The sequence below is a fragment of the Salmo trutta genome, chromosome 1, assembly GCF_901001165.1.
Source record: "Salmo trutta chromosome 1, fSalTru1.1, whole genome shotgun sequence".
Taxonomy (NCBI): Eukaryota; Metazoa; Chordata; class Actinopteri; order Salmoniformes; family Salmonidae; genus Salmo; species Salmo trutta.
In genome coordinates this window covers 52,666,709-52,683,143 of record NC_042957.1, presented here as the reverse complement: position 1 = coordinate 52,683,143, position 16,435 = coordinate 52,666,709, and the positions used below count along the sequence as shown (strand labels likewise).

At 44.5% G+C, this 16,435-nt stretch overlaps 1 protein-coding gene across 1 annotated transcript in view; it reads left to right on the top strand.

Annotated features, from left to right (window-relative positions):
• Nucleotides 1–16,435, top strand: part of LOC115199739 (serine/threonine-protein kinase WNK4-like) — a 75,813-nt gene that overhangs the window by 34,425 nt on the left and 24,953 nt on the right. The window lies entirely within an intron of this gene.

The window sequence follows — 16,435 nt, the reverse complement described above, 5'->3', positions numbered from 1 at the left end:
TGTTTACCAAATGGACGTCTCTCTTTCACTGCTATAATCAGCTGTTGCACCGTAACGACCAGATTTGGAAGAGCTGAAGGGCTCGGACTTGATTGCTAATTACAGGAATTGGAATTATGCTTTAAGTCTTTTACTTGTCGGAGAACGAGGTCCACATGCAGGAATGGGAACGTCTCCACAATGCTTGATTTTCTCCACTCCACAATTCTGGATTTCTTTGCGGTCATTTGGCCAAACAAACTGAAATCCCCAAGGACCATCATGCACATCGTGGATTAATTTACATGCAGCTCTTCCAACGTGATTGACGCAGTAAGAACCCACGTGCTAGCTGTGTGTGTGTGTGTGTGTGTGTGTGTGTGTGTGTGTGTGTCTGAGCACGCTACAGCCCTGGAACAACATAAGCAGTATTTAGTGCCAGAGTCCAAAGGAGTGTTACAGTTTTGAGGAAGCAAGGCTCTCACTCCGTAATGTGTTTTCTGCCAGAACCACAAAAGCAGTTTGCCAGCCAGCCTCTGTATTCAGACGTTCTCCCCAGCCAGCCTCTGTATTCAGACGTTTTCCCCAGCCAGCCTCTGTATTCAGACGTTCTCCCCAGCCAGCCTCTGTATTCAGACTTACATTCTTACTTGCACTGTTGTTTCTTATTTGTGTTGACCTCAGCAGTTAAGGATCTCCATGCTTCGTACATACCACAGTTTTAATTCAGCCATGGGGCTTGACCTATAAAGGAAATTAATAGCAGATTATTACTGAGACTACAGCAAATGGCCACCATTTTCCTCTTACACTTGGCCACTGTCTGACATCATTTTATGACAATGTCTGTGTCATCAAATGATCTTGTTCCCCTTCTCAGAGCTATATATTTATGCTATGATAGGAGAGCTGTATATCTTTGTTTACCTGATGGTGAAAGAGGAACAAAGTGGACTATTGGTGGAATAATATCACTGTCATGTTTAGTAGCCTTCAACAACAGGACAAACAGTGGATATTATATATGGCTCAAGTTTCCCCTGTGCTGTGTGAGATGAGATATTATACGGTGTCTGCACAGAAAGACCTATTTGTTTTTCCTTCAGGTGAGCTACATTGCCTTTTCAAGTAGGTTTAAAAGCTTTGTCCTCCCTCATTCCTGTGTGTGTGTGTCTGTTTTGCATGTGTGCGAGTGTGTATCAGTATGAGCATGTGTGTGGGTGCACAAAAGCCAAGACAAGCCCCCAAGTTACTTTCAAAAACAACAGAGTAAATCCTTTAGCCAATACACCTACAGCAAGTTAACTTGGACAGTAACACTGTCTTCTCTGGAAGTTTACTGGGTTGAAGTGAGTTCTTACAGAAGCAGAACATTACCCAGTGCGTCAGCTGACGAGAGGTTGCTGCCGCTGAAAAAGGACATTGATACGGTGAGCAGAACTGGTCCAGCATCACTCTTCCAACTCTTCAAAGCCATCTCTGTGCTGTGGTCTGACTGAGTGTATGAGGAGACAGACACAGCCTTGTGACCAAGGCGTTAGCGGATGTCCGCTGCGCCTCCTAAAAAGTATGTACTACCAGTTTACTGCTGTGTATCTATGGAGGTTACTGGCCTGTTAACTTCTCTGGGCTAGGTGGGACGTGACCGTCCCAGACTATTCAACAGCCAGTGAAATAGCATGGCGCGAAATACAAAACAGCAAAAATATAATAATTTCAATTTCTCAAACATACGACTATTTTACACCATTTTAAAGATACATTTCTCCTTAATGTAACCACATTGTCCGATTTCAAAAGGCTTTAGAACGAAAGCAAAACATTAGATTATGTTAGGAGAGTACATAGACAAAAATAACCACACAGCCATTTTCTAAGCAAGGATATATGTCACAAAAACCCAAAACACAGCTAAATGAAGCACTAACCTTTGACGATCTTCATCAGATGACACTCCTAGGACATCATGTTACACAATACATGTATGTTTTGTTCGATAAAGTTCATATTTATATCCAAAAACAGCATTTTACATTGGCGCGTGATGTTCAGAAAATGTATTCCCACCAAAACTTCCGGTGAATGACCACATCAATTTACAAAAATACTCATCATAAACGTTGACAAAATACATAACAATTGTTTTAAGAATTCTAGATACAGTACTCCTTTATGCAACCGCTGTGTCAGATTTTAAAATAGCTTTTTGGCGAAAGCACATTTTTCAATATTCTGAGTACATAGCTCGCCATCAAAGTAAGCTATACAGACACCCGCCAAGTTCTGGGGTCACCTAAACTCAGAATTAGTATTATAAATATTCTCTTACCTTTGCTGATCTTCGTCAGAATGCACTCCCAGGACTGCTACATCCACAAGAAATGTTGTTTTTGTTCAAAATAATCCATATTTATGTCCAAATACCTCAGTTTTGTTCGTGCATACAGAGCCCTATCCAAAGGCATAACGCGCGAGCGCAGTACCAGAGACGAAAAGTCCAAATGTTCCATTACCGTTCTTAGAAGCATGTCAAACGTTGTTTAAAATCAATCTTTATGGTATTTTTAACGTTAAAATGCGATGATATTCCAACCGGACAATAGCGTATTCATTCAAGAAGAAAAAGAAGGAACGGCGCCCTCGCGGGGTTTCGCGCATCATCAATCCCTTTGTCCCCAGGCAGTCCACTCATTGACTGAGCTCCTATTCTCTGCCCGGTTACAGGAGACGGATGAAAATACTTTCTGAAGGCTTTTGACAGCCAATGGAAGCCTTAGGAAGTGCAACGTGACCCCACAGACACTGTAGTTTCAATAGGGATTAGAAAGAACTACAGTTCTCAGATCTCCCACTTCCTGGTTGAATTTTTCGCAGGTTTTTGCCTGCCATATGAGTTCTGTTATACTCACAGACACCATTCAAACAGTTTTAGAAACTTCAGAGTGTTTTCTATCCAAATCTGCATAATATGCATATTCTAGTTTCTGGGCCAGAGTAGTAACCAGTTTAGTTTGGGTACGTTTTTCATCCAGCCGTGAAAATACTGCCCCCTATACTTTAAGAAGTTAAATGTCGTCATAAAATCTATGATTGTAAGGTGGTCCTCATAAGAATGTATTCTAATTGGCTAAAGACATATATCTATAAAGCCACCTAGGGACTTCCTAGGATAGGCTAGCTGGTGCCAACTACATACAGTACAGTACCAATTGGATACACAGGACCTTCCCTAGGACAACAGTACTAAGGGAGGGGTTTAAAGAGGTATACTCAAGGAGTGGCATACAGGTTACAGTAATCCTTTCTGGAGGGAATCCCAGCCACAAGAGCATTAGTGCGGTTGGGCACTGATGTTAGGTGATTAGGCCTGGCTTGCTGTTGGCGTTCCAATTCATCCCAAAGGTGTTTGATGGGGTTGAGGTCAGGGCTCTGTGCAGGCCAGTCATGTTCTTCCACACCGATCTTGACAAACCATTGCTGTATGGATCTCGCTTTGCGCACGAGGGCATTGTCCAGACTGTTGCCACAAAGTTGGAAGCACAGAATTGTCTAGAATATCATTGTATGCTGTAACGTTAAGATTTACTTTCACTGGAACTAAGGGGCCTAGCCCGAACCATGAAAAACAGCCCCAGACCATTATTCCTCCTCCAACAAACTTTACAGTTGGCACATGCATTTGGGCAGGTAGCATTTGGGCAGGCTGCTTGCCCATGGAAACCCATTCATGAAGCTCCCGATTGAACAGTTATTGTGCTGACGTTGCTTCCAGAGGCAGTTTGGAACTCAGTAGTGAGTGTTGAAACTGAGGACAGACGATTTTTACCCGCTTCAGCACTCGGCGGTCCCGTTCTGTGAGCTTGTGAGGCCTACCACTTCGCGGCTGAGCCGGTGTTGCTCCTAGATGTTTCCACTTCACAATAACAACAGTTACAGTTGACCGGGGCAGCGCTAGCAGGGTAGAAATTTGACAAACTGACTTGTTGCAAAGGTGGCATCCTATGACGGTGCCAGGTTGAAAGTCATTTAGCTCTTCAGGAAGGCCATTCAACTGCCAATGTTTGTCTATGGAGATTGAATGTCTATGTCCTTGATTTCATATACCTGTCAGCAATGGGTGTGGCTGAAATAGCCGAATTCACTAATTTCTAGGGGTGTGTCCACATACTTTTGTAAATATAGTGTATGTTCATTCAATGTGCAGAATACAGAGTATTATACATTTCCATTGATCCTACCAACAACCTCAACACATTTGTGATTTCACATGGTAAGGAGAAAATTGCATTCTAGGATTCTAGGAATACCAGGAACCTTTGTCGTTCCCCTACACAACATATTACCATTAAACAAGAAGTCACCAGGGTTTAATGAAGGCTTCAAAGAACAGGAGTTCCTAGCAGCTTACCAGAGTGTGTAGTTAACATAGCTACCAGCCCTCTAACCCTCCCTCCTCTATCAATTGTCCAATGAGTAACAAATGACTGAATGGCGAGAGTCACCTCTGTGATGAATCTTGTTGATTCAAATGAGTAGATCTCTAGCACCATTGAGCCATTCATTCACCTTTCTGGAACAATTGTTAAGAGGATAAAGCAAAGAGGCTTGTGTGATTTCAGTAGGTCTGTGTGGTATGGTGACGTTTACATCACAGTGTTGGGAGGTGTGATTGAAAGTCATTGCCTGAAGCCCCATACCTAAGCTCACAGTCTTCACTGAGTGGCAGTCATATTGTTTTCAACATGGGGTCCAACTATGGGGTGAACAAGTTCTTACCATGCCTTGATTCAGACGGGTTGGGTTAAATGCGGAAGACACATTTCAGTTGAATGCATTCAGTTGTACAACTGACTAGGTATCTCCCTTTCCCCTTATTGAACATGATCTGACTCCATTCAATGACATCTTGAGGGCCAATTAAAGGCAATGGGAGAGTCAGACTAATCAGTACATTGCCAATTCCCCACGTACTGCCCACACAACCAAAACCCCCCTGTGCTGCTATGGGGGTACATTGCCTGTTTCCCTTTTTAGTGAGAGAGTGTGGGTGTGAGGGAACAGACACCCCTGGCCATGCCCTCTCTCCACCACCCCTGGGCTGGCCCTCTCTCCACCACCCCTGGGCTGGCCCTCTCTCCACCACCCCTGGGCTGGCCCTCTCTCCACCACCCCTGGCCATGCCCTCTCTCCACCACCCCTGGGCTGGCCCTCTCTCCACCACCCCTGGGCTGGCCCTCTCTCCACCACCCCTGGGCTGGCCCTCTCTCCACCACCCCTGGGCTGGCCCTCTCTCCACCACCCCTGGGCTGGCCCTCTCTCCACCACCCCTGGGCTGGCCCTCTCTCCACCACCCCTGGCCATGCCCTCTCTCCACCACCCCTGGGCTGGCCCTCTCTCCACCACCCCTGGGCTGGCCCTCTCTCCACCACCCCTGGGCTGGCCCTCTCTCCACCACCCCTGGGCTGGCCCTCTCTCCACCACCCCTGGGCTGGCCCTCTCTCCACCACCCCTGGGCTGGCCCTCTCTAGTCTACTATTTTCTGCCTCCCAACCAGCCACTGTTGGGTAGATTTTGTAACTGCACAGCCCCTCCTCTACCTCTCTACTCCACTGCTGGGTTATAATTAGCTAGCAGAGCAATGGACGCCACCACACCACCACTGTCCCTCCTCCTCCACATGTTTCTGCCCACACACACCGAACACACACCAGGCAATAAGGAGCTCTGACGCACTTCCTTTGCGTGTGTTTGTGGGGGGGGGGGGGGGGTGTTAAAGGATCTGCCGCTGATCCAGAAATGTTCTGTTCTTCCTGATTGTGTTTCAAATCGAATCAAATGTTATTTGTCAAATGCGCCGAATACAACAGGTATTACAGTGAAATGCTTACTTACAAGCCCTTAACCAACTATGCAGTTTTAAGAAAACAATAACTGTAAAGTAACAAATGTAAAAATAAAAAATACAAATAAAAAAGAATTAAAGAGCAGCAGTAAAATATCAATAGCGAGGCTATATACAGGGGGTACCGGTACAGAGTCAATGTGGAGGCTATATACAGGGGGTACCGGTACAGAGTCAATGTGCGGGGCACCGGTTAGTCGTTTATTATGTTTCAGCGCTTGTTTCCAGTGACAAATAGAGGGAGGAGGGAGGTTGGTGAGATGAAGAGAGACATAAAGAATAGAGAACTTAATTAGGGTGTTATAATTGACATAGATATCCCTGTTTTAGTGGTCATCTCTTGAGGCAGACCATACTAACACACATACTCTACACACACTTACAGTGTAATATTGCATGGTGGCATTTTACATTTTGTGTTGTAGATATGTAGTGGGGTAAAAATGTTGTACTGTTTTATCTTTTGTTTTATATGTAATGGAAGTGCCTTAATGTGTTTGGACCCAGGAAGAGTCGCTGCTGCCTTGGCAACAGCTAATGGGATCCCTAATAAATACAAATACAAAATACAAAGACCCCTCTCAAAGAGATAAAGAATAAGAGTGTGAGAAACAAATATAGAAGGAGCTCTCTCTCTGTCTCGCTGTTTTTCTCTGTCTCACTGTCTCTCTCTGTCTTGCTGTCTCTCTCTCTCTCTGTCTTGCTGTCTCTCTCTCTGTCTTGCTGTCTCTCTCTGTTTTGCTGTCTCTCTCTCTGTCTCACTGTCTCTCTCTGTCTTGCTGTCTCTCTCTCTCTGTCTTGCTGTCTCTCTCTGTCTGTCTTGCTGTCTCTCTCTGTCTGTCTTGCTGTCTCTCTCTCTGTCATGCTGTCTCTCTTTTTCAATTTAGCTGTCTCTTACTCTCTCTCGCTTTCTCTCTCTCTGTCTCTGTCTCTCTCTGTCTCACTGTCTCTCTCAGTTTAGCTGTCCCTCACTCTCTCTCGCTTTCTCTCTCTCTGTCGCTCTGTCTCTGTCTCTCCATCTCTCTCTCTCAAATTCAGATTGCTTTATTGGCATGAAATACAATTGGTAGGTATTGCCAAAGCAGTGTAGTGGTACAGCATTTCAGTAAATACAGTGCAATGCAATGAGGATAATAAAATACAGTTAATTTCAGTAGTAATAATAATAATAGTACATATAATCATGTATACAGGTACAACACTTCTGCTGTTGTACTGTGTAATCTTCGGTCAGTACATTTAATTAAATACAAATAAGATTATAAAAAAGAAAGAATAGCTAATAAATAAACAACTGAATGCACATGATGATTGTTACACTATGTATTACTAGTAAGTTATATACAATGTAAATACTACAGGGAATTAATGGTCATGGGATGTCCCTCAGACTATGGCAGTCATTTACATATCTGGCAGTAATATTTGCGGTTTCTCCCTCCAACCAGAATAATTCCCAGCTTTACGTTATTAGTAAATGCACAGAGGTTGGGAATTGATTGAGATTTTTTTTTAAAGATAATCTTATTTGGGAGTTTTTCCTCACAGTAGAGGAAAAAGTGGATCTCTGTCTCTACCTCCCCTGTCTTGCAGTGACCACATAGACACTCCTCTTTGGATAGCCATGTCTTTTTATGTCTCCCTTTTTTCTATAGCCAATTGGTGTTCGCCGAGCCTGTATTTGGTCAGGATCTGTCACGACTTCCGCCGTAGTCAGTCCCTCTCCTTGTTCGGGCGGTGGTCGACGTCACCGGCCTTCTAGCCACCGCCGATCCACTTTTCATTTTCCATTTGTTTTGTCTTAGTCTTACACACCTGGTTTCACTCTCCCAATTACCTGTTTATTATTTAACCCTCTGTTCCCCATGTTTGTTTGTGAGGGATTGTTCTTTGTAAATCGGTCCGTTATTGTGGGCTCGTATATTTGCCTTGTATTTTTGTATTTTGAGTAAAGTACGTTGATTACTCATATCTGCTGTCCTGCGCCTGACTCTCTACACCAGCTACACACAGGACCACATTACAGAATCACTCACCCCAACCTTCTTCTTCACAAAAAAGAAACTCGAGGAGGCAGGTGAAGTGGAGGGCCGAATGTACCCCTGCCCCAGGGATGTGGAAACATATGTCTCGGAATCCCTGGGACAGGGATACATTCGGCCCTCCACTTCACCTGCCTCCTCGAGTTTCTTTTTTGTGAAGAAGAAGGATGGGGGTCTGCGCCCGTGTATTGACTATCGAGGGATCAATCAGATCACAGTGAGGTATAGCTACCCGCTGCCTCTCATCGCCAGTGTGATCGAGTCAATGCACAGGGCGCGCTTCTTCACAAAATTGGATCTCAGGAGTGCTTACAACCTGGTGCGTATCCGGGAGAGGAGTGGAGACATTGGCTTGAGGGGGCTAAACACCCTTTTCTCATCTGGACTGACCACCGCAATCTGGAGTATATCCGGGCGGCGAGGAGACTGAACCCTCGCCCGGCAAGGTGGGCCATGTTTTTTACACATTTTGTTTTCACTCTATCCTACAGACCAGGTTCCCAGAACGCTAAGGCAGACGCACTGTCCCGGATGTATGACACGGAGGAGCGGTCCATGGATCATACTCCCATACTACCGGCCTCTTGCCTGGTGGCACCGGTGGTGTGGGAGCTGGACGCGGACATCGAGCAGGCGTTACGCACAGAGCCCACACCCCCCAGTGTCCAGCTGGGCGCCTGTACGTTCCGTCTGCTGTCCGCGACCGGCTGATCTATTGGGCCCACACATCACCCTCCTCTGGTCACCCTGGCATCGGTCGGACGGTGCGTTGCATTTGTGGGAAGTACTGGTGGTCCACCTTGGCCAAGGACGTGAGGGTTTATGTTTCCTCCTGCTCAGTGTGCGCCCAGTGCAAGGCTCCCAGGCAACTGCCCAGAGGGAAGTTACAACCCTTACCCGTTCCACAACGGCCGTGGTCGCACCTGTCGGTGGACTTCCTGACGGATCTTCCTCCCTCACAGGGCAACACCACGATCCTGGTCGTTGTGGATCGGTTTTCTAAGTCCTGCTGTCTCCTCCCTTTGCCCGGTCTCCCTACGGCTCTACAGACTGTGGAGGCCCTGTTTACACACGTCTTCCGGCACTACTAGGTGCCTGAGGACATAGTTTCTGATCGGGGTCCCCAGTTCATGTCCAGGGTCTGGAAAGCGTTCATGGAACGTCTGGGGGTCTCGGTCAGCCTCACCTCAGGTTTTCACCTCGAAAGTAACGGGCAGGTGGAGAGAGTAAACCAGGATGTGGGTAGGTTTCTGCGGTCATATTGCCAGGGCAGCGTTCATCCCCTGGGCAGAGATGGCCCAAAACTCACTCCTCCACTAACCTCTCTCCTTTCCAGTGCGTACTGGGGTATCAGCTGGTTCTGGCACCGTGGCATCAGAGCCAGATCAAAGTTCCTGCGGTGAACGAATGGTTTAAGTGCTCGGAGGAGACCTGGGACGCCGCCCATGTGCACCTGCAACGGGCCGTGAGGCGGCAGAAGGCGAGCATCGACCGTCACCGCAGTGTTCTCACCGGGGGATCGGGTCTGGCTCTCGACCCGGAACCTGCCCCTCCGCCTGCCCTGCCGGAAGCTGGGTCCGCAGTTTGTGGGGCCATTCAAAGTCCTGAGGAGACTGAATGAGGTATGCTATAGGTTACAGCTTCCCTCGTTCCATGTGTCTCTCCTCAGGCCGGTGGTGGCTGGTCCACTCCAGGAGTCCCTGTCTCACTCCACAGCCCTGTGGAAAGAAATGTGTGTGTTTTTTGCCAATGTTAACCACACACTTGATATTTGTGTACATGGATTTTATAATGTTGTATGTTTTTCCCCCAACACCTCTTTCCATCAATTTGTATAGCAGACCCTCATGCCAAATTGAGTAAAAAGCTTTTTTGAAATCAACAAACCATGAAAAGACTTTGCCTTTGTTTTGGTTTGTTTGTTTGTCAATTAGGCTGTGCAGGAAGAATACGTGGTCTGTCGTACGGTAATTTGGTAAAAAGCCAGTTTTGACATTTTCTCAGTACATTGTTTCCATTGAGGAAATGTACGAGTCTGCTGTTAATGATAAAGCTGTGGATTTTCCCGCTGTTGACACATATCCCATGGTAGTTATTGGGGTCAACTTTATCTCCACTTTTGTGGATTGGGGTGATCAATCCTTGGTTCCAAATATTGGGGAAGATGCCAGGGCTGTGGATGATGTTAAAAAGTTTAAGTATAGCCACTTGGAATTTGTTGTCTGTATATTTTATAATTTCATTTAGGATACCATCAACACCACAGGCCTTTTTGGGTTGGAGGGTTTGTATTTGCTTCTGTAGTTCATTCAATGTAATTGGAGAATCCAGTGGGTTTTGGTAGTGTTTAATAGTTGATTCTAAGATTTGTATTTGATCATGTCTATGTTTTTGCACTTTGTTCTTTGTTATAGAGCCAACACGATTGGAGAAGTGGTTTATCCATACATCTCCGTTTTGGATAGATAACTCTTCATGTTGTTTGTTTCGTGTGTTCCAATTTTCCCAGAAGTGGTTAGATTCTATGGATTCTTCAATTACATTGAGCTGATTTCTGACATGCTGTTCCTTCTTTTTTCGTAGTGTATTTATGTATTGTTTTAGTGTTTCACCATAGTGAAAGCGTAGGCTCAGGTTTTCTAGGTCTCCATGTTTTTGGTTGGATAGGTTTCTCAATTTCTTTGTTAGGTATTTGCATTCTTCATCAAACCATTTGTCATAGTTGTTCATTTTCATAGGTTGTCTGCTTGACATTTTTAGATTTGGTAGGGAAGCTGAGAGGTCAAATGTACTGTTTAGGTTTTGTACTGCCAAGTTTACACCTTCACTATTGCAGTGAAACATTTTCTCCAGGAAGTTGTCTAAAAGGGGTTGAATTTGTTGTTGCCTAATTGTGTTTGGTTGGTTTCTACACTACCTTCCTTCCATCTATAGAATGTATTAATATTATTCAGTTCCTTTGGCTTTAATGCCTCATGATTCAGTATTGCTCTATTCAAGTGGACTGTGATTTTGCTGTTATCTGATAGGGGTGTCAGTGGGCTGACTGTGAAAGCTCTGAGAGACTGGATTGAGGTCAGTGATGAAGTAATCTCAGTGATAAAGTCTCTCTCTGTCTCTGTCTCTGTCTCTCTCTGTCTCTCTTGCGCTCTCTCTCTCTCTCTCTCTCTGTCTCTGTCTCTCTCTCTCTGTCTCTCTCTCTCTGTCTCTCTCTCTCTGTCTCTCTCTCTCTTTCTGTCTCTCTCTATCTCTCTCTCTCTTTCTGTCTGTCTCTGTCTCTCTCTGTGTGTGCACATTTATGCATGTGTGCATAATTACAGTAGCCGTGTAATTTACATAATTAATGCTATCCGTCTCAGGCAAGCTCGCTGTTTTAGTGGTCTCTCTGTCTCTCTCTCTCTTGCTATCCCTCTCTCGCTCTCTCTGTCTCTCTCTTTGTCTCTCTTTCTGTCTATCTCTGTCTCTCTCTCTTGCTTTCTCTGTCTCTCTCTCTCGCTCTCTGTGTCTCTCTCTGTGTTTCTTTCTGTGTCTCTCTCTCTCTCTCTCTCTCGCTTTCTCTCTCTGTGTCTCTCTCGCTTTCTCTCTCTGTGTCTCTCTCTGTGTCTCTCTCTGTGTCTCTCTCTGTGTCTCTCTCTGTGTCTCTCTCTGTGTCTCTCTCTGTGTCTCTCTCTGTGTCTCTCCGTCTCAGGCAAACTAGAGTCTGTGTGATTGAATCATGTTTTAAGGAACATGCGTGTACACAGACCTGTGGCCCATATCCTCCCACACATGTTTCATACATGTTCATACGTTTCCCTGACTGAGTTAGATTATGGTTCTACTCTAGTTTTGATCTCAGAACCACTAGCATTATACCCTTGTTTTAGCAGCAGGGTGCCAGACTGTAAGCTTTGTATTAATAAGGCCAGTAGCGCAATAACTTTTGCAGTGGTCTGCTCATAAAACTTCAGTCATCAAGTCATAGTATTTCCATGGGAAACATTTTCAATTTGATCGTTATTTATTTATTTTACGTGAGGAGATTAAAGCATCCAGGTCAAGCCATTTTTCAAAGGGCTTTCTGAGTGATAGAAGTCAAGAAGCTATAGCACAATGGAAAGTAGAGCCTTTTCATCTCATTACACAAGGTGCTCTCACTGTTTGTTTGTGTTAGAGGCAGTGTTTCTGTGTGCTGAATTTGAGTTTGTGTGTGTTAACTCCAAATTGTAGAGCTAATTAAGTCAGTCCTCTTCAAAGTACATCTAGCTGGACGAGAACAACATGCTTAAGTTCTGTGTACACCCATCAGTGCTTCTGTGTTTTCTCCCCCTAAAACATTGGTGTTCTTAGAAAGCTAATTTGTGTGATTAGGATGATTTGCTTGCTGTCAGTGGGGATTATGGAGAACATTTGTCATTAGGAGAAAGAAAGAAGGGGAGGGAGGGAGAGACAAAGATAAAGCGAGAGAGTTCTCAAAAATAAATATTCCTATCGAAATCTGGTGCAAAATATTAAATAGTGTAATTTTACCAATTGCACTATATGGAATGGAGGTTTGGGGCCCTAATCAAGAGACCCATCTCTCATTAACCTTCAGCTTGACATTGTTCTTGCCATGCCTTGGAGACATCCATTATGATGTCTGTCTCCCAGAAGATAATATCTCTCCATCTTCAACTCTTCTCTCGCTCTCGCTCTCTCTCTCTCTCTCTTTTTAGAAGAGACTTTCTATTCATTCAGGTGGGGGGAGTGTTTGGCTCTGTATCTCAGGACTTCATGTCCTCGGTACACCTCAGAGTCCCGGTGGGTCAGGACGTTGGGCTGATGTCACCGACCAACAAAAGCCACTGTACAGAGCAGGCTCTGTGACTCCTCCCTAAGCCCCTCTAAAGACTGAAGGGTTTATTCACGTCTCCAGATGGTTTTTCATATCAGCCATTAAGATGGACACCATTTAGCTTTTTTTTCTCTCTTTTTTTTGTTACTTAGAATGTCTTGTTTGTTTTGTTATCATGTCTTTTCCCTTCCTTTTTTCTCTTACGTAGTTAAACGCTGCAATTATCTGCTCGGATAACACCAGAGAATTCGATAGAGTCCATTTTCCATTAGTAAGTCCCACTGCCTCCCCTCTCTTTAGTGGGAAAAGAGGAGCATTTGGGGCCACTGTCGTCACCACTGGAAAAAAACATATTTGTCAAATTTCACTGGTCCTCTCTAATTTTACATTTTTACTGCTACGTATTTCACACTATTTGTCATATGGAACCGGTTCAGCAATTTAAAGTTCTTCCACAAATATGCCACTGTGTTCTTTAATCCAATATAATCTCACATAGTTTTTTATACTCTTTTTTGAGGAGTTAAGTAATAAAAAACAAGCTGCATTACAACACTCACTTTGTGCGGACAGGTTCCTTTTGCTGAAACCCTTGTGATCAAGCCTTCCCTGTGGCTCAGTTGGTAGAGCATGGTGTTTGCAACGCCAGCATGGTGTGTGCAACGCCAGGGTTGTGGGTTGATTCCCACGGGGGGCCAGTACCAAAAAAAAGGGGGACAAAAAGAAATGTATGTATTCACTACTGTAAGTCGCTCTGGATAAGAGCGTCTGCTAAATGACTTAAATGTAAATGTAATCAACTCCACTCACACTCTGTGCTCTGTGTTAAACGATTTCTCTCTATGTGTTTGTGTGTGTGTGTGTGTGTGTGTATGTGTGTGTGTGTGAGTGTGTGAGTGTGTGTGAGTGTGTGTGTGTGTGTGTGTGTGTGTGTGTGTGTGTGTGTGTGTGTGTGTGTGTGTGTGTGTGTGAGTGTGTGTGACAAACGAGGACCAGGCTTCCCATTCCGTTTCTCGTTGCCGTCATCTTGTTGTTACATTTTACACGGAGGAGGTTTACCTTGCTTTTCCGCTCAGTAACTCCAGACCTTGACCCTCCAGGCCTTGTTTAATCTGTGGAGGCCATGGAGGCGACAGACTGTGAACTAGGGGTATTTTCCTCTGTCGGGGAGTCTTATCACCTCAATGAAATGTGTTATCTCCTCCGCTAGACTTGCTTGTTCTGTTCATGAAGCTTCAAAGGGGATAATGACTCAATCGTTTCTTGTGGTAATACCTCTTCTTGAAGCGTTTATCTTCTTTCCACCCACACCGTGTTTCCCATCCTTTCACAGAACAGACCTGTGGTCTAATGATGTGGCCGTGTCTGTATACGCGTGTGGTTCTGTGTGTGACATTGGCTTTATAGTGTGTGAATGTGTTTGTTCATGCATATTGTTCAGTAGGGTTGTTTCTCTCACCCTACCTGAACTCCCTGCGCTGTGTCTGGTGATAGTTACCTCATAAACCTAAAGAGCATATTGGCCATGCATCACCTCTAAGCACTAACACACAGCATTACAGGAAGTATCCCATTTACCTGTGTGACCCAGTCATTGTGTTCACCGCCACGCAGGGTAAGGCTACTATGTAGTGAGTATCTGACCGCTGCTTGGTATTCATGCTCACGCTACGTTAGCTATTAGCTAACAGCCCCATAGGAAGTCTTTCTCTATTTGTATCCGATCACGACAGCTACTGTATGGACACCTGTCATACCCATCACTATCCTCTAGATGGTTTTGTACATTTTGTATTATGTCACTGAACATTTGTGTCTAAACCAAATAAACATGAGCTATGAGCTGACTGCCCTTTAGGAAACCACATGGTAGTTAGTACTCAGTGCTCTGCACCCACACAGACCTGCATGCTCTGGATGGGTTTGAACATTATGTATCATGACCTGAGTGTTTGTGTACAAAACCATTAGCTAACAGGCTAGCACCGCAATACTCTTACACACACCACCACTCTCTCACCACATTCAAACTTTAGTTCTAACTGGCTGTAGAACTCAGAGAGAAGCCAAACAGTGAACGGTTTGGTGACACAGTCAAACCTTCCTCTTTGTGTTTGTGTTGGTGCGTGTGTTTGTTCGTGTTTCTTTGTGTGCATAGCCATGCTCCATTATGTCTGAACTCTATGACGATGGCCCACAGAGAATGTCTCTGATGGGAACACCATTGAACTGTGGGCCGCTGTTTTTTGACATTGTGCCCCTGGGCAGGGTGTCCGGGCAACTGTTACCGATGACAACACAACCTAAAGTTACCGATAACAACGAAACCTTTAACTCAATTTAGATATTTATATATTTCATATTTAAATGTATTCCGTTCAGGAGATCTACCAATGTGAATAGAGGATGTACATGTACTGTGTCTCTGAAGCATAGAGACACACTTATAAAGTATTCCATCCATCATAGTGGTGTAGGGCAGGCTAGGGAAAAATATCCACATTGTCCCTCACTCCTCACTCCCGTATCACCCTGGCTATCCCGCTCATCGCTCATGGGGCAGTGCACCGCTTCGGCACTCCACGTCCTTTCCAACCGCTCCACTAAAAACCGCTCTGCGCTCACAGAAAAAAAAACTGCTCCATTCATTAAAATCACAATTTAACCAACACCCATCTATTTTTGTGACTACCTGGACCTACCATTTGGTTTTGAAGTATTGAAACCAAAACCATATACAAGCATTTCGCTACACCCGTAATAACATCTGCTAAACACGTGTATGTGAGCAATACATTTGATTTGATTTTATATGATTCGAATGAAAAGTATTATAATAAACATGAAAAGGTGAATGTAAGAAGCGCTCATCATTTCAAATAGGCGACATGTCATATTAAACAGCATATAACACTTTAAATAGGTCAGGCGTCAGACAGGGAGACTAAGAAGGAACAAAAAGGATTATTTAGGCTATATTATTTCAATTATTTCAAGGCCATAGCTACAAAGAAATAAATTGTGAAGCATTTGCAAATGTGACACACTAGGCTGGTAGGGAGTCAGGGACATTAAGCGCTCAGCATTTAAACAGCATTTCGTTGTATTAAATAATTATAGTCTATAAATTGCCTATATAGGCTGTGACTTACTTAAGCAATAAGGCACGAGGAGATGTGGTATATGGCCAATATACCACGGCTAAGGATACAGCCTTTGGTATATTGGCCATATACCACAAACCCCAGAGTTGCCTTATTGCTTTTATAAACTTGTTATCAATGTAATTAGAGCAGTAAAAATAAATGTTTTGTCATACCCGTGGTATACTGCTGTCAGCCAATCAGCATTCAGAGTTCGAACCACCCAGTTTATAGTTGGAATTAAATGAAAAATGCCTTATTGGGCTCAGTTTACAGTGCCTTTGAATTCATTTTTAGAAACCCAAGTTTCGACAGAGTCTGTGGCTTCAGGCTCATTCCATGGTGCCTGGAGAGCAGGCCAGCAGCAGATAATATTCTCTCCAAGCTTTCAGAGCCACTGGGGAAGCTAAACACACTTTTGGCCCCTCTTGCCAGGCTGGGAAGGGATGTTTTTAGGCAAAATAACCCAATTAAAACGAAAAGCTCCTTGAAAGTTGGAATATGCCAGGCCTATTGGGCCAAAATCAATTATGGCCTATTGTATACTTAATAG